The sequence below is a fragment of the Callithrix jacchus genome, chromosome 16 (assembly GCF_049354715.1).
Source record: "Callithrix jacchus isolate 240 chromosome 16, calJac240_pri, whole genome shotgun sequence".
NCBI lineage: Eukaryota > Metazoa > Chordata > Mammalia > Primates > Cebidae > Callithrix > Callithrix jacchus.
In genome coordinates this window covers 62,420,627-62,442,769 of record NC_133517.1, presented here as the reverse complement: position 1 = coordinate 62,442,769, position 22,143 = coordinate 62,420,627, and the positions used below count along the sequence as shown (strand labels likewise).

The 22,143-nt window shown below is 45.0% G+C and overlaps 1 long non-coding RNA gene across 1 annotated transcript; it reads right to left on the bottom strand.

The window, feature by feature from the left end:
• Positions 1-6,229: 6,229 nt before the first annotated feature.
• Positions 6,230-8,127, bottom strand: LOC118148388 (uncharacterized). The gene is made up of 3 exons (XR_004735198.3): positions 7,990-8,127; positions 6,857-7,103; positions 6,230-6,380 (listed from the first exon to the last, which is right to left on the bottom strand). It is a non-coding gene; the product is annotated as an uncharacterized LOC118148388 (long non-coding RNA).
• Between the last annotated feature and the right edge of the window lie 14,016 nt (positions 8,128-22,143).

The following is a 22,143-nucleotide window of genomic DNA, read 5'->3' as shown; positions in this document are numbered from 1 at the left end:
GCAGGAGGCAAGAACCCACCTACTGCCGGCTAGAAAGGAAGTCCTCTATGCTGTGTCGGCAAATCCGTGCAAGTGTCCCCTACATGATAGTCCTTTGTCTGTTGTTCTTTGGAACTCTGACCTCTGCCAGTGGGGGCTGAAGAATTAAGGGAAAAGCAGGAGAAGCATTTTCAGAAACAAGTCATCGGTCTTGTCTCAAGCAGTGGTCTGGGCATCTCCTTTGTTGCTTTGGTTCTTGCTGAACTCATACTTCGCAGTTTTCTTCTTTCCCAAGTAGCCTATTAGGGGTATGTCTAGATATTCTCTATATAAATCTTTCCTTGGTGCTAGCTATGAACTCTATAAAATTTTTCTCTCTTTTACAAATGGATGTTGTAGACCTTGGAAAAATGTAGACAGATAAAAACAAATGGAGGAGCTATATGTGGCAGGGGAGAGAGAGAGAGAGAGAGAGAGAGAGAGAGAGAGAGAGAGAGAGAGAGAGAGAGAGAGGAAGAAAGTGACATAGACAGAGAAAGGGCCCTGGCCACGTCCAAACTTACCACCAGTTAACTCGCTTCTGTGGTAGTCAGGCTTTACTGTGGCCTTGGTGATCCCCGCTTCTAGTGTTTATGCCCTGTGTAGTTCTTTTCCACAGGGAAACAGGGCTGGCCTGTGTGATCAACAGAATATGGTGGAGGTAATAGTGTGTGATTCCCAGATTATGTCATAAAATGTATTGCAGCTTGTACCATGGCCTCTTAGATCATTTTCTCTGAAAGAAGCCAGCTGCCATGTTGAAAGGACACTCAAGCAGCTCTGTGGAGAGCCTGCCTAAAGAGAAACCAACTGGCCAGTTCCAACTTGCTGGCCACGTGGGTGAGCATCGTTGGAAAGATGTGGGGCTTCTAGCTTCGGTCCATGGTTATAAATGACTGGAATGCCACCTGCTGTCTGACAGCAGTCATCCAAGAGACCATGAGCCAGAAGTGCCCAACTGAGCTGCTTCTATGTTCCTGATCTGCTGAAGTAAGAGAGATAAGAAATGATTGTTGTTTTAAGCCATTGAATGTTAGATTATCTGTGGCACGGCATTATATACTTGATACAGTTCTCCTGCTGTCCTTCCCTTTGATAAAGAAGCTATGGTGTCTGAAGTAGGTGCGTACAGTGGAGACGTTTGGGAATCTATCTTCTTGCTGGTGTTATTTTTATGCTTCATAGACTTACTCATTGTTCACTTAGTAGAAATTCCTCTTGGGCTGTGGTAGATAGCTGAATATTATTTCTGGCTTTCACTGTTATTCTACCTTTAGCTCTCTTGGGTCTATTTTCATAAGTATTTCAATGGGAAGGTAGATGAGGATGAATCAGGTGCTCTTATCTTGCTGTACTCTTAACCAGGAAATCTAAAATCTCTAGGATTTTGATTGCACATTCTATCAAATTTTTGAGCACATATCTCCAAAATATATTTTCTTGCATATTCCTTCATTTATTATTTACAAGTGCCACCGTATTATTTTATTATACAAATTATAAGGCATACATAAAATACGAACAGAAAATAAGAGAGAAAAATAAATAGAAGTTTGAATATTTTCTTTTTCTATCCAAGCCGTCGTCTTGGGTACTGCTGGTAAATGTGCCCCTTCTTCTGCTTTGGAGACCCCTGCTCTATGGTTAGCCTTTTATGTTATTGTATCATCTGCATGTTCTTTAAGGGAAAATATTGTGCCTTATTTATTTCTTCTAAGATTTCAGGGTAGCTGCTCTATTCATGTTTTTTAAAAGACAGAAAAAAGGAATGAATGAATGAGTGCATGGCTGAATAGAGGAATGACATTTATGGTTCAGCACAGCAATAAATGCAAGATGAATAAAAATTGGTAACATATATGACATACATGAAGCTTACTTTGTTTTTTTTTTTTTTTGAGACGGAGTTTCGCTTTTGTTACCCAGGCTGAAGTGCAATGGTGCGATCTCAGCTCACCGCAATCTCCGCTTCCTGGGTTCAGGCAATTCTCCTGCCTCAGCCTCCTGAGTAGCTGGGATTACAGGCATGTGCCACTGTGCCCAGCTAATTTTTTGTAATTTTAGTAGAGACGGGGTTTCACCATGTTGACCAGGATGGTCTCGATCTGTTGACCTCGTGATCCACCCGCCTCGGCCTCCAAAAGTGCTGGGATTACAGGCTTGAGCCACCGTGCCCGGCCGCTTCCTTTTTTTTTTTTTTTAGCTCCCTGTATATTCTCAGTGGTTAGGATTTAAGCTTGGGTGTATGATTCTAAAATCACGTTAACTGCTGAGCTAACCCAAAATTAAATTAAACCCCTCTCTACCACACTCACTGAGAATTGCCCCTGTGCAAACTACACCATTGGAGGAAAGGTTCTGGACTTATTTCTAGGACAAATAGTGGTCTATTTTCCCTACCCATCCTGACCCTCATGCTGACATACACAGACCCCACTTCACATCACACCCCCCCACACAACAGTTTTCTCCTTTTCCTTCAAGCTGTCTTCCAGGCTTGGCTCTCTTGTGAACACCCATCCTCAGTGAGGACCTTTCTAGTGAGTACATACGTCGGGGAGGATTTTCCTGGCCCTTAACTAGCTTGCCTCACCAGGACTCAGGCTGTCTGGATTTGTCTTCTTACATTTCCTGGGGCTGCGGAGTTGTGGCAGACACAGTTATAACCAGCTTGTCAAGTCTATTTGTTCAGCTGAGCATCTCTCTTTCCTGTCAGGTGACTTAGCTCTTCATCCCCATTTAGGCTTCCGAGAACCTAGCACTGTTGTCATTTCTCTTCTGCAGTCCACTGGATTTCCTGGCCTGGGGTGGTGTAACAGCTGGGAACCTGGAAGAAGGTAATGAAGGAGCAGCTTCTCTGTGATGATGGATAGCCTTGTTCTGTGTGTGTGTGTGTGCATGCATGAATGCATTCAGGAGTTATGGGAGGGCATGCCAGGTTGCATTGAGAAGATTTAACCTTTTGAATATTTCTAAGATTGACCTTTGAATTCTTTAATTGTTGCTGGATCTTGACCGAGTTAGCTCCATTGCAACCACTGGATAACGGTTTTTAGAGACATACGTGGAACCATACAATTACAAAATAATGTGTAGTAAACATGCTTTTGGCTGTCCTGAATATTTTGAACACTGGAATGGGCTCATTTAGGCCCCCAAATCTTAGTAGCTTAACACAGCAAAACTTATTTCTCATCAATGCTGCTTGTCTATCACTGGTCATCTGGGGGTTCTGCCTCACTCTAGGACTCAGGTTGGTAGAGAGGCTGCTGTTTGCCAGTGAGTATGGTGGGAAACAGAAAGAGCATGATGAACTTTGCACTGCTAAAAGTAAGGCTGTCATCCACTTCTGCTTGTGTTTTGATGGTTAAGGCAAGTTGCGTGGGTATGATTCTTTTCAAAAAGGACAAGTATGTAGAATATCCTATGTAACCAGAAAGAAACAGAAACATAATACATGTGTAAGCAGCACTAGTAAAGTCACTGATTTTTCTCCCATTTTTGAAGACTTTTCTATTTTCTGAATTCTATCTTTCTAAGATTAAAGTTAGAAATTCACTATGGTGGGCAAAATAATGGCCACCCAAAAAATGTCCATGTCCTAATCCCCCGAACCTATGAATATGTCAACCAGCATGGCAGAGAAGACTTTGACGATTTGATTAAGTTAATGATATTAAGATGGGGGACTATCTTGGATTATCTGGGTGGGCCCAAAGCAATCACATGCATCCTTATAAAGAAAGGAAGCAAGAGAAGCGTATTCAGACAAGGAGACATGAGGATGGTAGCAGAGGTCAGACTGATGTGAAGGGGGCCATGAGCCAAGGAATGCAGGCAGCCTCTAGAAGCTGGAAAAGGCAAGTAATGTGTTCTCCCTTAGGGCTTCCAGAAAAAAACACAGACCACGCAATATCTTGAGTTTTAGTCCATTGAAACTTGACCTTCATACTGAAAGAAAATAAATTTTTGTCACGTAAGCCACCAAATGTATAATTATGGTAGAAATAGCAAACCAATCTACTTACTTTTCAAGATTTCTTTAAAGGTAGGACATAGCATATGACCCTGTTTCTACTCCTCAGAAGGAATGACATCAAATTTGGATTTAAATGTGGGACATGAAGAAGGAGATAAAACTTGAAATCCATTCTAGTGATCATGATGAAGAGACATTCAGCTTAATGGGTGGACAACTTGGCTGTAGTATACATGGTATTAGCCAAGGTGACCATGTTAGCCCAGCAACACTGGGACTTCATCAGAATCGTCAGTGACATAATTAAGATTTTGTTACAGGATATATAGCCTTCAGGCATGATTTTACAGCCCTCTTAGAAATTATTCCATTGTCTACATTTCCTTTAATAAAAGACTGAATCAATTCTGTTGTTTGCAACCGAGAACCCTGACAGAAAGAGGTGTTTAGGTTATATCTCATTGCATAATGAACCACCCTCAAATTTAATGGCTAAAATAATTAGTGGCATGTTACTATTAATGATTTTCTGGGTTTATTGAGTAACTTTTCTTTTCCACATTGCCTTGCTGGGGTGCTGAGAAGACTTTCCTAATCTAGAAACTCAACTGGGAGCTCGGTTGTGCTGGAACTTCAGGGGTGTCTAGAAGACGGGAATCCTTGAGAGGCTTGACCAGAGATTAGCTGGAGTTGTCAGGCAGGGGCCACAGTTCTCTCATTCACGTAGTCCTCTCCACATGGCTGCTTGGGCTGCCTCACAACATGGTGGCTGCGTTTCTAGAAGAAACTTCTAAGAGGGAGGAAGCAGAAGTTGCCAGGCTAAATTAAAAGCTAATCCTAGAAGGGTACAATGATAATTTTGTTATAACCTATTAGTGGGTTATAGGGACTCTGTAGCCTAGGCAGTAGCCTACCACAGAACTGGGTACATGCTCAAAGGATTATGAACTGTGGGAGCTAGAGGAGAGAGTGGCTGGCTCTGCCTAAGGAAGGCAGAAGCAGCTTCATAGAAGAGGTGGCACTTGGGAAAAAGCGATGCCTTGTCTAAATACACAGAGGGTAAAGGTTTTGAGGTGGTTAGGGAATCATTTTTAGTGCAGTTTTGGCTCTTGGGAATATGCAGTGAATCATCCATGGGGTGAATGAGAGGCCAAAGAGAAGGTGGGAGAGGCGTGATGAGACCACGTTGAAAGCCGCCAGTGCCTGACAAGGCTTCTATGACACCTTGTAAGTAACAGAGAGTTTTAAGTACAGAAGGGGCATGAGCAGATCTTTGTAAAAAGACTGAAGTAAGGCATGAGGTAATATAATTTACTTTACTCTTTTGTTTACATTTAATTGTGTTCTTCTTTTCACTTCATTTGAGACCCATTTGAATTATTTACCTAACAACAGTAAATAAATGCCTTACATTTGTCATATGTTATAATGCACAAGAGACTGTGTCTATCATGACTTCTGATTCAGAGCCTGTTGGTAAGAGTTCGTCAGAATTGATGCTGCCCTCATTCCACCAGTATTTAGTCTTTTCTGCTGTGTAGCAATCAGCCATAGACTCCCACTGGTATAAAACAATGAGTATTTATTCCCCTTGTTCATGGGTTTTCTGATTGACCGTGGATAGGCTGATCTCAGCTGGGCTCAGTAGGGTGGCTCTGTGGGTTTGGCTGAGCTTCGTTTCAGCCTACAGATTGAACTCAGTTCTGAGTCCTGGGCTGAAGAATAGATACTGCACCCCAGGGAAGCTCGGGTCAAGGCAGATCACCAGAGCACAGAAGCAGGCACAATGGCAGCCCGGTCTCGTTTCAATTCTCCCCTCCTATCATAACAGCTAACTTTCTGTTGCCTAAGGCAGGGCACATGGCCGAGTCAAGGAAAAGGGCTGGCAAAGGAGGGTGGATGCAGAGTACTTGTACTGGGGTGTGAGAGCTGGTCCAATTCAGTCTGCCACTATGGAGAAAGAAATTTAGGCTTGAAGAAATTCAGGTTATTTCCATGGATTACATAGGATCAAAAGGTAAGTCTTCTGAGTCAAAGCTACTTCTCCATTCATTACCCTGCCCCACCACCAAGCCAGATCTCCAGAAAACCTCCAGTAGTATTTATCCCTGTGTCTGACTTACTTCGCTTAGTGTAATGTCCTCCAACTCCATCCCTGTTCTCACCCCTGGCAAGATTTCCTTACTTTTAATGACTGAATAATGTTACATTGAATGTATGTAGCATATTTTCTTTATTCACTCATCTGCTATTGACATGTTGGTCATTTCTATATATTAGCTATTGAGAATAATGTTGCAATAAACATGGGAGTGACAATAGTTCTTCGAGATCCTGATTTCCATTGCTGGGTATATAGATCCAGGAGTGGGATTACCAGTTGCTATAAAAGAAAGACACAAGTTAAAAAAAAATAAAGGGAGCAGGACACTTTTGGAGGTGGTGGATATGTTTATGGCATTGACTATGGAGATGATTTCACGAGTATATACTTAATCTAAAGTCATTAGGGTGGCTCACACCTGTAATCTCAGCACTTTTGGAGACCAGGGTGAGAGGATTGCTTGAACCCAGGAGTTCAAGACCAGCCTAGGCAACATAACAAGGCCGTCTCAAGAAACAAAACAAAACAAAAATACAACTTATCAAGTTGTATACATTAATTGTGTACAGGTTTTGTATGTCAATCATATCTCAATATACTTGTTTTAAAAAAGAAAACCTCCAATGACTCATTTTGTTCTAATCTTGTCTTTCTGTTTCTGGAGGTTTATCTGTTTTCAAACTACAGAGCATGAAAACTACAGCTCACTGTTTATCCCTCTGGGGGACCCCTTCTCTCTACAGTCAATTCCATACCCCATTCTTGAGATGAGAGATGACACATCCCTCTCCAGGCTTTTTTCTACTCATCTGTAAAGAGATTTATTTTTTATCACATGGTGGTGGAACAGCAGCTCTCTCCATGCACAGGAAGCATTCCGTTAGCTTTAGTCGGCTGCTCCAGAGCCTCTTCCTTACAGGTCTGTCCCAGACTACAGGCAACGAGGTGATGGTGCTGTCAGAGATGGTGCTTGTCCCAGGCACATGCAGAGAAGAAGGCAGTCTACAGGGGAGAGAAAAGTCTTGCACTGAGGGCCTTGGGCTGCTCAACCTTTTGTGGAGTATTGTGTTTGGATGGGGTCACTATACAATGGGGACTTGTTCCCTAAAGCGACTGTGGGGTCAGGAGGGCTGAAGACACTGTGGTACTTTTGGGGAAGAGAAAACTCAGGAGTGGTGGCATGCCAGGTGCTGCTGTCAGCAGATTTAATTCATTTCAACCATCTCTTGAGCTCTAGCCACATGCCAGGACCCATGCCAGGAACTGAGGTCTCAGATGTGCACAGGACAAAAGAGACTCAGCCCTTGTGAAGCTTAGGATCCAGCAAGGAAGATGAGGGCATTAAACAATTACATTCCCTTCTTCACGCCTGGCCAAAACCATGCAGACAACAGCAAGGGTGTTGTCCAAACAGCTTATGGACCTCGTCTTCAAAGGATAAGCAATTCCTTTTCAGTCTTGTTGCAAAGTGAATGACTGCATTGCTAGGGAACTATCTCCAACTCTTAGTGTTTCTGTAGGGAGAATGGAAATCCTACTTCTCAAGAGGAAAAGGTTTTGGAGGAGCACTTCTGGCACCTTTCTCCACACCTACAACCCACTCATTCCTCACCAGAGATTAAAAAAGCAATTGGAATCCAATTAGTGAATTCAAGGGAAAGAAGAGAGGGGGACCTAGAGTTTCTGGTGAGTGATAAGACCCCTGACGTGAATAGGAACCTGTTTGGGAACTGAGGTTCAATGAGGTGAAGTAACTTCTTTGCCATGTGTAGCAGAGTCTGGGGCAGCCATCTCTCATGATTGCCTGTATGCACAAAGAAGGGAAAGGCTTGTGTCTGGGAACTAGCTGGCCACCATGCTGATGATGGCAAGATAGGTGGGTACACACCAGGCAGGTCCAGGAGATGAACAGAGGACTTGAATCAGGAGAGGTTCTGAGAGTCAGTGGATAGGGATTTGGAAATGGATCCAGCAGGAGTTGAAGGGAGGAGTTGATGGAGAGTGCAGGTTCCCAGCAGAAGTGAGCATGTGGAAAGATGGCAACACCAGGGGCCCCAAGAGGGCTCATTATGGCATCACTTTAGAATCACGATGCTGGTCTTGGGTTCCTCTTGAGCAGCTATGAGACATCTCCCCAAGTGACTTCAGAATAGAATTAATGCAGTGGGGTCTTCAGATGTGTTGTATTGAATCCAAACAATTTTTTTTAAGATGGAGTCTCACTCTGTCGCCCAGGCTGTAGTGCAGTGGCATGATCTTGGCTCACTGTAACCTCCGCCTTCTAGGTTCAAGCAAATCTCCTGCCTCAGCCTCCCAAGTAGCTGGGATTACAGGCATGCACCATCACACCTGGCTAATTTCTTTTGTATTTTCAGTAGAGATGGGGTTTCACCATGTTGGCCAGGCTGGTCTTGAACTGACCTCAGGTGATCCACCCACCTCGGCCTCCCAAAGTGCGGGCATGGCAGGCATGAGCCACCTCACTCAGCCAAACCCAAACGATTTTAAAGCTGTGAATTAGCTAAAGGAAAGAAAAAAGGTAGATGATTATAAATAAAAATCTGGATTTTCTTCTTTTGTCTTAAAGCCAAACAAAGACAGACTGAGCAGAATGGCAAAACCCTATCTCTATTAAAAAAATACAAAAATTAGCCAGGCATGGTGGCACACACCTGTGGTCCCAGCTGATCTGGAGGCTGAGGTGGGAGGATTGCTTAAGTCCAGGAGGTCGAGGCTGCAGTGAGCTGGGGTTGTGCCACTGCACTCCAGCCTGGACAATGGAATGAGACCCTGCCTCAGAAAACAAACAACTGAGAAAACAAGGAATCGGGCCCTTGAGCCCACATTCCTGATTGACAGTAATCTCAGAGCCCAGCAGTGGCTATTGCCTTTTGTTGGGCCCGGAGCTCCCAGGTTGCCACTGTCCACACTGGTCCATTTGTTTGGTTCCTTGCCCAGCTTTCACCCAAGGGCACCTACCTGGATTTGGTGGGCATCTGAGTTTGAAGCCTCCTTCCCCACCTAGAATGTTGGGTTAAACTCTCTAAATGCTTTTGATAATTTTCCCCCAGCTTTATTTAGGTGTAATTGAAAAATGAAAATGGTATATATTCAAGGTATACACGTGTTGATCTTATATATGTATGCATTGGGTAATGATCACCACAAGCAAATTAATTGACACACCCTTCACTATACATAGTTAGCATTGTGTGTGTCTGTATGTGTGTGAAAACACTTAAGATCTGCTCCCTCAGCAAACTTCAAGTAAACAATGTGGCATTATTAACTATAGTCTGTGCTAAACACTAGATGTATATGTAACCCATGCTATACGTTAGATTCCCCTGAACTTATTCACCTTATAACTGAAAGTTTGTACCCTTTGAACAACATCTCCCCATTTCTTTTTTCTTTTTCTTTCTTTTTTTTTTTTGAGACAGAGTTTCTCTCTTGTTTCTCAGTCTAGAGTGCAATGGTGCAATCTCAGCTCACTGCAACCTCTGCCTCCTGGGTTCAAGTGATTCTCCTGCCTTAGCCTCCTGAGTAGCTGGGATTACATGTGTGTGCCACCACACCTGGCTCATTTTGTACTTTTAGTAGAGACAGTGTTTCTCCATTTTGGCCAGGCTGGTCTCGAGCTCCCCACCTCAGGTGATCCACCTGCCTCGGCCTCCTAGCATGCTGAAATTACAGGCATGAGCCACCACTCACTACCTCCATTTCTTTTGAGATTTTGATATAAGTTAAAGACCTTCTCTCTAGAGAGATGCACCCTGCACTTCAAATAATGCATATGGTTACAGATAGTTCTCAGGCCCATTAAAGCTCTTTAGATCTTCAACCTCAAGTTAAAAACCCCTGCTTTAAGAAGGATCCCTCAAGGTCTCTGAAATGTCACTTGCATGGGCACCTAACATCTCATAAAAGAATCTCCCACATTTCCATGCAAAACATGTACATGTCCCTGTCTTATTTCCTTTGCCAACTCTTCCTCATCCTCTCCATGCCCCATACTTGCTCCCTCTTTAGGGAGGTGGGCGGGGGGACATGTATCCTCCTTTATAGATTAGGACTTGGGGCCAGAGACTGAGTGGCTCCTCCAGAGCTGCACAGCTGGGAGCTGGAGGGGCTGGCTCTCAGCTCACCCCACTAATCTCAGATTTCTTCTTAGCTCCCATCCCACTATCTTCCATTTGCCAGTCAGTTATAAACAGCTCTAAGATTTTATTTTCAATTCTGAAGTGACATGTGCTGTCAGCAACACCACAAAACACTTCATTGATGTTTTCAAGGGGGTGGGGAAGAGGAAATAAAATTGCTTATTTGCCCAAAGCAATGTTCATTGAATGAAAATCCATTGACTCTTTGGGAGTCTCAGCTTTTCCCCAGTGAATGGATTTTCAAATTTGGAGCACAGGTGGCCTTCAGGCTGAATGGCTGCCATCCGCCTCTTGGATTAATTCAGTCAATGCCACAGCTCAGGGATGGTTAGGAGTTGGCGCTCCCCACCCCCGCCTCCGCCTGGCCCCAGAGCTTGGGGAAAAGCACCTGTGATTGGGAGCCGCGGAGCAGGAGGGGCAGGCAATTCCTAGCAGATTTGGGGGCTTGTCTGGAAAGGATAAGTCTTTGTTTTTCTGTCTCGATGCTTGTCAGGGCAAAGGCAGGAGAGGGAAGGCATTTCTTAATGTATGGAATCTTCCTACCAGAAGGGAAAATCACAACTGAATCTTTGCGATCACAGAGAGAGAGAGAGAGAGAGAGAGAGAGAGAGAGAGAGAGAGAGAGACAGACAGAGAGAGAGAGAGAGAGAGAGAGAGAGAGAGAGAAGGGGTTATGTTAGACATCAGGGTGAGACTGTGGTGAATTGGCTAAAGGAAAGAAAAAAGGCAGATGATTATAAATAAAAATCTGGATTTTTTGCTTTGTCTTAAAACCAAATAAAGACAGATTGGGCAGAATGATGAAATCCCATCTCTACAAAAATTTTGGTGATATTATCCCAGGAATAAACAAATGGAGCCTTAGAAAACAGCAGTGGAGGAAGGAACATAGGCACTAATCGAAATGGGAGGCAAACAGGCCAGGATTGCCAGCTGAGCCTGACAGAGCCCAGCATCGAGTGCCGATTTGTGGGGGATGCTTTGACTTGATTATGGCCTCAGAAACTTCCTGCCCTGTTCGACTGGAAACACCTGGCAGTTAAGTTAGAGCAATCCATGAGCTACCTCTCCGTAATCCTTTGAGATGAAAATCACTCTTATTGCACCCATTTGACAGATGAAAATATTGGGCTGTGCAGAGGCTAAGTCACTTTCTCAAGGTCACAAGTGACTGAAGCTGGCAGTTTGGCTCTGGAGTTTGTCTTCCTAACCTTTTTTATTATCTCACTGGGCAAACCTTAGAATGAATAAAGAGCAGCCCCAATACCTAGTGGGAGAGGAACATGGAGCAGGGGGCAGTTGGGGAAGAAAGCGAAAGAGAGACAGATGGCTGCCCACTTTCATATCTGACCCTGAGCTGGCTGAGTGTGCCTATAGGAGGAGAAAACCTTGGGAGGGAGGGAGAGATAATGAGACCTGAGCTCAGGGCAGCTGGCCTAACCCTAGCTCTTAGCACTAACCCTAGCTCTTAGCACTTCGGATTCTCAGAAGGAGGAGAAACAAGAGCTCATTCACGACCTGACCCTTTAACTCTACTCTCTGAAATCTTCATCACTGGCGACATTGGTTTGTTGTCCTGGAATCTGCTAACCAGAGTGGCCTTCATCCCTCCTTGGAGAGATGGAGAAGGGTAGGAGCAAAGAGGGACCTGAAATACAGCTCCCAGTTACTATTTCTAGCCCCTGTTCCTGCCTCTGCCTCCTCCTTAGAAACCCTTTGTGTCAAACCTGGGGAGGGGGAGGGGAAGAACCTAAATGTATGCACCCCAAAACCTGTGCAGGTGCTTCTCCTGGCTGGGCCATGAGGAATGCCCACTTTTCCCGTTTGACAGATGAGGAATCTGAAATGATGGTTTTTATTTATTGGCTTGTTTTTATCTCCCCCACTGGAATAAGCTCCACGCAGTGATGACCTTCATGATCTTTATGTATGTTTTTCGTGGCTCACACAGTAACTGGCACCTTGCAGTTGCTCATGAAGAATGAATGCATGAAGTAATTTGCCCAGTGCCAGGGACCATAATGTAAACACAGGTCTGCAGGATTGCACTGAAAAGAATCAGCTGCATGTATTCCTTTCTGGGTGCTCAAGATAGTGAGAATCAGCCAAAGCCAGGTGCATGCACCTGGGTGTAGCTAATTTGCAGCACTTAGGACAGCAGCCCTTTGGTTCCCCTCAGGACTGGGAAGTCTATAGCATTACTATTCAATTCAACTAAATGTGTATTTATAGGGCTCCAACCATGTACCCAGCCCTGAGTAACATCAAAGAACTATATGACAAGTGAGGTAAGGAAGGGAGGACAGTCTTGTTGAGTGGTGACTGGTGTCAGCAGGTGACTGGGACTTTGTCTCACTGGAGACCTCTGGGAGACTTATTCCGGTGCTTCCTAATAAACTGTTGCTTGGGATTGGCAGGAGAATTCAGAGAACCTGAAAAAGCCAGAGCTCAAGCCCAGTTTGCTCCCAGTGTGGCAAGGATGGACAGGGGAGGCGACAGGGAGGCAACAGTGAGCCACAGAGGGCTGAGAGTGCACAACTAATGACATCTGAGAAAGTTCTGGCCCTCATTTCCTCACTGGAATCTTAGGAGACTTGTTTTACCGCTCTAAATGTGGTTCCTTATTTGAAACGTGGATCTAATAATCCCTTGCTTGTTACTTTCTTAAAGAGTTGTGCCTAATGGATGAGAAAGGGCTCTGTGGAATGGAGTGAGGGGGTGTGTGTGTCAGGTTATTCTTGTTATTGTTGTTGCTGTTGAATTTTTCTTCTCTCCGGCTCTTTTTTTTCTTTCCACTAACACTACCTTGATTTTTCTTTGTGGGGACCACTCCTCCTCGTTCTGAATTTATGAGATCTGGATTAGGCTACTCTGCTCACCTGGATTCAGGAGGGACACAGTTTCAGCCAATTGTCAAATTTGATTTCTCTGGATTTATCGATTGGTTTAGGGATGGATGTGAATCCCAAATCAGTCTGATGACTGAGTCTATGTTGGAACAATCAGGAAGAGAGTCTTTCTGCTGCAATTACAAGCTGGCAAGATCCCACAGGGGTGTGGTTAAAGGTGCCTGTGAGTTGTATGGGCTGTGGAATCAAACTTGGGTTCTTACTTCAGCTCTGCCATTTACTAGCTCTTTGTTCATTCTTGCTGCCAGAACAAGGTGCCTTAGACTGGGTAATGTACAAACAACAAAAATTAATTTTTTTGCCATTCTGGAAGTTGGGAAGTCTAAGGTCAAGGAGCTGGCAGATTTGGTATCCAGTAAAGGCCCGTTTACTTTCGGGAACTCTTTCTGTGTCCTTGTTGCAGAAGAGATGGAAGAGCAAAAGGGACCAACGGCTTTCTCAAATTTCTTTTATTAAGTCATTAATGTGATTCCTGAGGGCTCCACCTTCATGACTTACTCACCTCCCAAACACCCCAACTCTTAATCACACCAACAATTATGTTTCCATATGTGATTTTGTGGGGGGGACACATTTATACTGCAACATTAACTGCATGATTTGGGGCAAGTTACTCAACCTCTCAGCACCTCAATTTGTCATCGATAAAAAAGGTTAAAAAGCACCCACATTATGAAGTTATTTTGAGTTCTAAATGGCTGAATGTTTAGAAAACATTTAGAATAGTGTTAGATGGGGAAGGCAATCATGCATGTTAGGTAATACCAGCTGTTAGGTTGGCCTCCAACTACCTGCAGGTGCAAGGAAAGGGTCTTTCTGATGTTGAAGCTAGTACAGATCCTATGCACGGTGAGACTGAGTCCTGGTGTTCTCACTGGAGCACCTGAATTCATGTATGCTTGAATGCAACTGAATCTCGAGTTTCCTGTTTTAAGCCAGTTAGAGTTGAGTTTTTGTAACTTGTGACTGGAAGAGCATTAACTGTTGCAATGAATATTTCCACATAAGAAGGCTACTTGCTATTACAGTGTTAGAACTTCTTTTGATCCCCTTGTTTCTTCAGGCTAAAGTTCCGATTCTGTCACTAAGCCTCCAAGCTTCACCGCCCTGCCCTGCCTCATGCGTTGGCCTCATTTCTCTGCACCTACTTGTCTGCAAACCTCCAGCCTCTCCACACTTTCAGTATTTCAGTGTTTCAAATCCAACCCACTTTATCCTCCTCTGTGACTTTGCATAGGCAGTTTCCTGCTCCTGGAAATGCTTTTCCTCGTAGGTTCCTTCTTCCTTGGGTGTTCTTGCTTTGAGAAGCTCTCTTAAACCCCTGAGCTTGAACACCCTCCTCTGACTCTGCATAACAGACCCTCATCCCCAACCATCACACTCTTCCACAAGGGTCAGTTTCCTTCTTGGCTTCCCTCCAATACTCAGATTTTCTTGAGAGCAGAGACTTTAGATATGAATAAAATAACTCTGTATCTCCAGGGTATGGCACAGTGTCTGCTACATCGAAGGTGCTCAACACACATTCATGAAATGACTCACAACCACCGCTGTGACTGGGAAAGGAGAGATGAAGATAGATGCAAGGTGCCAGTATTTGGATATGCTAAGAACCCTTAATGTGGTTTGTTATAGTTGAGCCTTTAGGGTGCTAACAGAGGCAGGCTGTTCAGAAGCTTGCAATTGGGGTGCCTGCTGGATATCCACTGGTGGCCGGTCTGGTCAGGCATTGACAGTGAAACAAACTTCCACCTGACAGGTGCTTGATTTAATAAAAAACCCTAAACTCACATCAGCCCTGACATGCCCAGGGAATAGGATGGCAAATGAAAGAGACAGAAACTCCACTCTGGTGCAAAGCAAGATTTAAAAGGCCCTAATAGCCCTTATTTATTGAGTTTGGATTTCCCTTTAACCCTTGGGTGAGAATGGGAGAACCTGCTTGCCCTAAACACTAATGAATTTTGTGCCGTGTTCTGGCTCCTGGCATGAAGTGCCTGATGAATGTTCCCATCTTTCTGCAGGGAAATTTCTCTCTCTGCTAATTGCTGTCAGCATCCATCAGGATCACTGAGAAAGCAGTATCCCAGCCAGAGGGATCTTAGGGCTGAGCTCTGTCACCAGGAGGCAGTCTCTTTGGGGGGATGAGGGACTCATAAAGGGCTGCACCAACAGGACATGCCCACCATAGCCAAGGAGTCTAGACCAGTAGCTTCCAAACTGTGTCCCATGGAGCCACAGGGCCCTGGGAGAGGCCTGAGAAACGTGTGGAGGCCTCTGGGGCACTGAGCTGTAGCGTGCTGGATTCTACCAACCTCTTAAACCAGCCCCATTGATCTATTTTATATCTCAGACCAGCACCAAAATTTTGTTCAAAAGGTTCTGCTAATTCAAAAAGAAAGATTGGAAAACCACAGATTTAGTCCACCTTTGGCAGGTGAATAGACACAGCCTGGGCGGTGGGAGGCAGAGAGGGGGGAGGTACAACAAGGTCACATAGAGGATCCAGTTCAGACCTGAGCTGTGTGCACAGACCTCCTGATTGCACAGGCACCTTTCTGCCTTTGTGTTTTTCACTTTCCACATCCCACGTCTGCCTGTTTTATACTTTGACTAATGCTCAAGCACCCACCCGCTCTGTCGACCTCAGAGATTACAAGTGAGGAAGAATGAGGGGGGTTGATCTTCCGCAGAGGAGGGCATCTCACACATGCCAGACGCAGGCTAGGAACTTCAGACTTACTCTCATTTATTTAACAAAGGTTTACTGATGCATATAATGCGTTGGGGGTTCAGTGCAAAACAAGATGCAGGTCCTGATCTTAGAGCCTTTGTGTTTCTGTGAGAGGGAAGGGTAAGGAAACAAATAGATGAGTGAACACATACACAAAATAATTGCAAGTGCTGTCTGGTGCAGTGGAAGAAGGAAACTGTGTGCATTGTGATGGAAAATAACGGAGGGCTGGAGGAGGCTGATGTGTCACAGGAAGGTCATGGTGTGGTAGAGGAGGGGGCTCCTCTGAGAAGGAGACCCTTGAGTTGGGACCTGAGGGTAAGAAGCAGACAATTCAAAGCTGGCGATGAGGATCCAGGGCAGAAGCCTCCAGGCAGAGTCTAGCACCTGTAAAAAACAGTACCCCGGAACTCACTGGTCTCTGCATTCCACCGCCTCTTCCCCTAGCCACTCACTCCAGGGCCACACCCTGGTGTTTGCAGCATCTTTGGAACCTCCCTTTAGAATACAGTGCTTTCTGGGTACACCCTTGACCCTTGCAGGTGACAGGTGACACATTCAGTGCCCCAGCTCCCAGTGGCTCCACTTCATTGGCATTCATTCATGTGCCCCATTTTCATGATCAGTCACTCCCTCAGTCCTTTTATCTTCTAAGGACCATCATTAAAATCACTCTTTGAGGCTGAGCGTGGTGGCTTATGCCTGTAATCCCAGCACTTTGGGAGGCCGAGGCAGGTGGATCACCTGAGGACTTTGAAACCAGCCTGGCCAGCATGGTGAAACCTTATCTCAACGAAAAATACAAAAATTAGCTGGGTGTGGTGGTGCATGCCTGTAATCCCAGCTACTCGGGACTCTGAGGCAGGAGAATTGCTTGAACCTGGAAGGCAGAGGTTGCAGTGAGTTAAGATCGCACCATTGCACTCCAGCCTGGGCAACGAGAGTGAAACTCTGCCCCTCCCCCCCCACCAAAAATCACTCTTTGCAGATACATCTAATGTCCATGCACCTCACCTCTGCTTAACTGACCCAGCCAAAAACCTCAACCCTGATTAAGCCTAGATCTATATTTCCGTTTTATCTGTACCTACGTGGCTGAATTGACTGGAGATGGTGCTGAGATGGGTCCTGCAGGAAGACCGTGGCCTCTAATTGAAGTGGAACACTCAAGCGTGACTGACAACCTGCTACACTTGGATGTTATTTCTCATGCTCAGAAAAGGGCTCTTTTTGCAATACCCCACTAGGCCTTGCCCATCTTCCTTCTCAGCTGGTTTAAATTGCTTACGAAATTAATGAGAAGCAGTCCCATTGAGAATCCTCTTCCCACCACCAGGCCCACCTTCATTTCCTGCCTTTTCCGCATGTGACTGGCCCCAGCTTCTATCAAAGGGAAGACTTTCACTGTGCTCTGGATTATAGGACTTTACTCCTATATTTAGAATTATTCTTTCAGAATAAGTAACGTGCTACTATCTCCTGCCTTTTCATGTTCCCCACTTGCTTCGTGGCTGTCCTCTCCATCACAGAATCACTTCTTTCATGCGTTTGTACTTCTAATCTCCCATTTCCTTTCGCACCTCCTCCGGTTGGGCTGAATGGGACCCTCCACTTGTGCTTTGTCAGGTCACGGTCAGCCTCTAGACCAGCAGCTGAAAGGGTCTCGTCGGTCATCTCCTTTATTTCCCTGTAACATTCCACGTGGATAATAACGTTGGCTTCACGCACACAGCACTGTCCAGGCCGTGCTCTGCCTTCCCTGGCTGCGTTCCCTCGTTGTCTTTTCTGGATCTCCACCCTCTGCTCTGGGTCTGAGTCCCAGTCTGAAGACCATGCCAGGGTGCAGTTCTGGGTCCTGTTTTTCTTCTTTACCTATGCATGCTCTCCTCAGGTGACCCCGTCCATGGCTTTAAATACCATCTTCATGATAATCACTTCCAAATTTCTATCTCCAGCACTAACACCCTGCTGCAGATTCACATCTCTTGCTACTTGACATCTCCACTTAGATGACTAATGGGGACCTCAACTTAATACATCAAAAGTCTTAAGTTTCCCACCTTACCTCCACAGATGTTATACCCTTAGTGTTTACCATCTTGAAATGTCACCACCATCCCCCAGATCACTTAAGCCCAAGTCCCAGGAATCCTCTGTAATTCATGTCACCACTTCACCCCCACATTCAGCCCACAGGTGAGACCTGTGGGTGCTATCCTTCAGAGAGATTCGGAATCTACCTCCTTCTCTTCATCTTCCCTGCTGCTCTGAATGTGCCAAACTCCACCAGCACTCACTCCGACTTTGACAGTGGCCCCTTAACGGGTCTCTATGCTTCCTGTGTTGCTTTCTATAATCTATCCTCTACACAGAAGGTTGAGTGCTCTTTTAAAAATGTAGATCTCATCATCACTCACCTGTCTGAGGGCTTCCGAACACTCCTGCTGTGCTGCTCTTTACAGCGTTATCACCACTCACTTTGTCGGTCCTGGAAGGAGTGGCACACAAGCCACTGAATGGTTTTAGAAATTCCACAAGAGCTAAGCACATTCCTTCCATCTTACCTGATGTTTGGGGTTCAGAAGCTATTTTGGTGTGGAGAAAGAGCAAACACTTTGGAGCCAAGCAGACTAAAGTTGAAATCCTAGCTATGTTAACCACGATCTCTGTGATTCAGACAAATCGCTTTTCCCTCCGAGTCCCCATCTGTAAAGTGGAGATGCAGATGATGATATCTGTTTCACCGAATGACCACGGGGACATGTGAGGTGTCATATGGTGCCCAGCATGTGTTCCGTAACACCGGCTGCTGTTCTCCCTGGTTCCCAATCTGACATGGGTAATAAGCCATCCCAGGGGTGTGGGGTGGGGTACAGGGGAGAGCTTAATAAAGGGGCCTGAAGAGGGAGCAGATTAAAGGCATCTAGAACCTTTTTTCTTTCCTGAACTCTTTCACAGAAATAATGCTCTGTGGCTAATCATGAGCAGAAGTCTTAAGGGCAATGGAGGACAAGGGGGAATAAAAATGTTACATGAGGATAATGGCACCGATCTGAGAGCCCCATGGTGAGGAGTCTCTCTCACTCTGTAATTGTCACCAGGCTGTGTCAGTGCCCACGGCAGGGAGTCACTTCAGAGGGCCTGCCAGGAGGAGGGATGTCATATCTGCGGGGGATGCCTGCACACAGGTCAATCCTGCAATAGTGATAGGCCAGCTTCTGCTGCAAGCGCAGCTCTGTGCCAGCTGCTGACAGGGCAGGCAATGCCTGGGGAGAGACGGGAAGAGGAGATCAGCCCTTTCTGGGCACCTTCTATGGCCAGGATGCTGGGTGCAATACTCCAGCTCTCAGCACCAGCCAGGCCAAACAATGTGCAGTTCTCTGATATGACCAGCTTGTATTGACCATCTGTTTGGAAGATATTTCTTCATCCCTGCTCCCTGGAGAAACAGTACAGATTCTTTCAGCTTTTCTCTGATAGTACACCCCACAGGGAGCCTTTTCTGACTCTCTTCTATCCTAGTCTGGGAGAAGTGCCTCTCTATGCTCCATATCCTCCAAGAACTTCCTTCTCTCTCACTATAGCTTGCTGCTTACATTTTCTGAGCTTCTAAAGGCCAGGGACCATGTCTTTTTTCATCTTTCTTGCATCAACACAAAGCACATTGCTTGGCAATTAGTAGGTACTCAGCCTCTGCTAGTGTAATAACTTTCTTTTTTTTTTTTTGAGACGGAGTTTCGCTCTTGTTACCCAGGCTAATGTGCAATGGCGCGATCTCGGCTCACCGCAACCTCCGCCCTCTGGGTTCAGGCAATTCTCCTGCCTCAGCCTCCTGAGTAGCTGGGATTACAGGCACACACCACCATGCCCAGCTAATTTTTTGTAATTTTTAGTAGAGACGGGGTTTCACCATGTTGACCAGGATGGTCTCTATCTGTTGACCTCGTGATCCACCCGCCTCGGCCTCCCAAAGTGCTGGGATTACAGGCTTGAGCCACCGCGCCCGGCCATAACTTTGTTAATGCTACTTTCATGGTGAACCTGACATATAGCCTGTGAAATAAGCACTGTAACCTTCACATTTGAAATGAAGAAACAGCATGACAGCGGTAACATTATCACCGAGGACATAATGTTAATGAATCATGGTGCTTGAATGAGAATCACGATGTTCATGGTGATGGTTTCAGTTTGCTATCTGCTAGGCATTGTGTTCCGTTCTCACATGTATTATCTTTTGTCTTCCCACTAACCCTGGAAATTATATGTTATCCCCATTGCATAGGTAGAAAAATCAAGGCCTGAGGAGGCTTATTACCTTCCCAAAGTTATATAGAGAATGTAGTGGTGAGATATAGGATCTGGCTATGTCTGGTAACTTATTTACCCTCCTATTGCTGTAACATGCTTGTTTCCATTCTATTAAGGGGAGGCAAGGTAGATTCAAAGAGGGAACAGCAGACGTGGTTGATGAGTTCAGGGTGTGATGGCTGAGTGTCTTCAAAGTCAGTGTATGATATGAAGAGACAGAGAATTGTATAATCTTTACTGACGGTCCCTTGATTGTAGCTTAACCAATGATAGCTTAACCAATGATAGAAGATAATTAGAACAAAGGATGTGTTCCCCAAAGGGATTGGTGGTCAGCACAAGAAAGATTGCAGTTCAGAAAAGCAAAATTGATCAGTGTGTAGGGCTGGGAGATGTGGTGCTTTGGGGCATGAGTGTGGATGCTGCTTAGTTGCTGCTGCTCTCTGCCAGCCATCTCTGCTGGAGTTTGGAATATTGAGAGCAAGGTCTTCATTGTTGAGTCCCCGACATCTAGCACAAAAATAGTGCATAGTAGATACTCCATAAATAGTCTGTGGACACAAATGAGCACAATCCTTCTGTTCACCACAGGATGTTTTCTGGTCTGTGACTAAATATTTCACTGGGTTTTCCCAAGTGGAGGTGAACTATTTTTGACCTTTACCACACCATTTTATGTTTGTTGCTATTTTCCATGCTCCATACTGCTGAGGTATTTTTTTTGAGACAGGGTTTCATCATATTGGCCAGGTTGGTCTTGAACTCCTGACCTCTCAGATAATCTGCCTGCCTTGGCCTCCCAAAGTGCTGGGATTATAGGCATGAGCCACTGTGCCCGGCCTGAAGTACTTTTTAAGAAATGACCTTTAGTAAGGCATAATTGATACACTGTAAACCGCATATATTTAAAGCACAATTCAGTGTATTTTGGCATATGTATTGACAAGGTCTGAATGTGTCCCCCCCCCAAATTCATGTGGTGGAAACTTAATCTCCAATGCAAGTGTTGAGAGGTGGGGCTTTCTGGGAGGTGTTTAGGTCATGAGAGCTCCACCTTCATCATAAATTAATGCCTTGATAAAAGGGAGTGAGTGAGGGAGTTTGGTTCCTTTTTCTCTTCTGTGTTTTCTGCTATGTGAGGACACAGCGTTTCTTTCCTCTGGATGATGCAGTAACAGGGTGCCATCTTGAAAGCAGAGAACAGTCAGCATCAGACAGAACCTCCAGGTGCCTTGATCTTGGACTTCCAGCCTCTGGATCAATGAGAAATATATTTCTATCCTTTATAAAGTACTTTGTCTCAGGCATTTTGTTATAGCAGCACAAACTAAGACATACATATGCTGTGAAACTATCATCACACCTGAGGTAACAAACACATTAGTCAGCCCCAAAAGTGTTGCTCCAGGCCCCTTTGATTTTCCTCTCCTGCTCCTTTTGCCATCCTCTCCTGGCAACCACTGACTAGCTCCCTGTCACTGTATGTTAGTGTGCATTTCCTAGATTTTTATACAAATGTATGATATGTTCTCTTTCTTGTCTGGCTTTTTTCACAAGTATAATTACTTTGAGATTCATCTGTGCTGCTGTGTGTATCGATAGTTCATCCCTATTTACTGCTGAATGGTATTCAGTTGTGTAGATGTACCATAATTGTTTATTCATTTGATCAGCTTTGGGCTCTGTCCAGTTTTTGGCTGTTACCGGCACCACTGCTATGAAAATTCATATACAGGCCTTTGTATGAACACATGCTTTCATTTCTCTTGGGTAGTGGAATGATTGGATCATATAGTGGGTATATATTTAACTTTTTTCTTTTTTTTTTGAGACGGAATCTCACTCTATCACCCAGGCTGGAGTGTAGTGGTGTGATCTTGGCTTACTGCAACCTCTACCCACTGGGTTCAAACAATTCTCCTGCC